This window comes from Belonocnema kinseyi, chromosome 8, assembly GCF_010883055.1.
Source record: "Belonocnema kinseyi isolate 2016_QV_RU_SX_M_011 chromosome 8, B_treatae_v1, whole genome shotgun sequence".
NCBI lineage: Eukaryota > Metazoa > Arthropoda > Insecta > Hymenoptera > Cynipidae > Belonocnema > Belonocnema kinseyi.
Genome location: NC_046664.1, coordinates 89067265 through 89069169, shown reverse-complemented (window position 1 = coordinate 89069169; position 1905 = coordinate 89067265).

Here is a 1905-nt window from a genome sequence, read left to right as displayed (position 1 = left end):
TAGATCGAAACAAATGATGGAAATAGTCAAAGATATCGAATAGAGTATCCACAAGATTCCGATATTAGATCAGTTAGACTTCCGAAGCAAGATGTTACACTTTTGAAAGAGCTTTGTCGATAGAAAATGTCTGCACATTAGTAATTTTGACCATAACATTTCTAAAGGTATCATAATAATGAAAAGTTCTCTTAAAAACAGCCCTGTTATAGTCTGCATGAATACTGATAAAGGCAATATTACTGTTTGTATAAAAAAATCAGATTATGGTAGGGATATAGCTCAATTACTGTCCAATCATAATAATTTTGACCTAATAAATGCAAATCCGTTAAAGGGATTGAAAAGAGGCACTTTTAAGGTGCTTGACAATTGAAGAAAGAAAGGACTTTTAGGTAAAGATATAAGATGAACTAATATTGATACTGAAGACACAGTTCTGGACAGATGTTATGGTTTGAGAAAGATTCATACAGATGGCTATCCTTTGAGAAAAGTTATTTTAACTATTAATACTCCCACTACATTTTTAGAACAAAATTTTAATTTGATTCTCAAAGAATCTATCACAACTTTAAACTACACTTTTAAAATAGCTGGGAATTTAAAAAAAACTGTTATTCAAAAAACGGTTTCAGATGATTACGTAATGATTTCTTTTGATGTTGTTGCAATGTTTTCAAGTATATCTCTTGAATTAGTTAAACAGGCAATTTTAAATAGATAAGACAATGTTAAACACGTACACGATTATGGGAAGAAGAATTTATCAAAGGGATAGTGTTTAGTATGTACTCAATTTATTTTAAATTTAATGGGAAAGAAATCGATTAAAGTGGTTTCGACATGTTGAGAGAATGCCAAATGAACGACTAACGAAACAAGTGTATCAAGGTAAAGTAAATGGCAGCGTGCCCAGAGGTAGACCGCGCAAAGAATGGTTAGAATGTGTGAATGAGACCCTAGTTAGAAGAGACATAAGTAGTCACAGAAACACGAGAGCCTGCATGAAAAAATGCATGGACATAAAAGAAGTTCGAGAAGTATGCCAGGACAGGAAAGTATTGCGGCAAATAGTTAATAAAAAGAGTGTCAGTAGAGTGAATGATGCCTGAAACAAGAGACCTTGGTCACTAATAGACCCAAGTGGGGAACCTTACATAACGACTTCGTGAGGTTCTTCGCCTGGGGTGATTGCTAGAGAGATTGATCAGCAACCTGGGTCGGAGCAGTGTTGCGGAACGAACGTGTTATTTACTTAAATAGCGAGAGAATTCTGGATCAATCTGAAAAACCTCTATCCCTTCCACACACTACTCCTTTCCCCTACCGAGTGAGTCTCCCCTACCCCGGAAGGGAAATGGCCTAGTAATGTGATAATAATGAAATAATAATAATAATAATATGGCTCAAGAGCCTCGGTGGCTCACAGAGCCTCGGTGGCTCAGTTGGTTAGACACTCGGACTTCACCTCAGAGGTCCGGGGTTCGATCCCTGAGCCGGTACCTCTAGAAATTTTTCAATGTACCTTTACGGAGGTTCTGGTGGTTCAGAACCCACCTTAAGCTCTAGGTCCCCTCATCGTGTACTTGACTGCAACCCAGTCCGTCAATGATGGGGTAAAAACCAGGCTTTGTCCAATATGTCTGGGCAGACTGCTCTCATCAGATCACTTGATTGCATTATAAAAATGCGTCCGTGACTGATGATATATACCGGGACAGCCCCGTGCAAAAATGATCAAATAAAAAATCCAACTCTAACCAAAAATGCCTTCGACATGTTGGGCAGTATTATATATATATTTATATATACAGTCTGTCAAGTTAAAGCGTGGGTAACTTTTTTGGTAAAATATTTTATTTAAACGCATGTTTCTACATGGAATTACATTTGTCAAGGTGT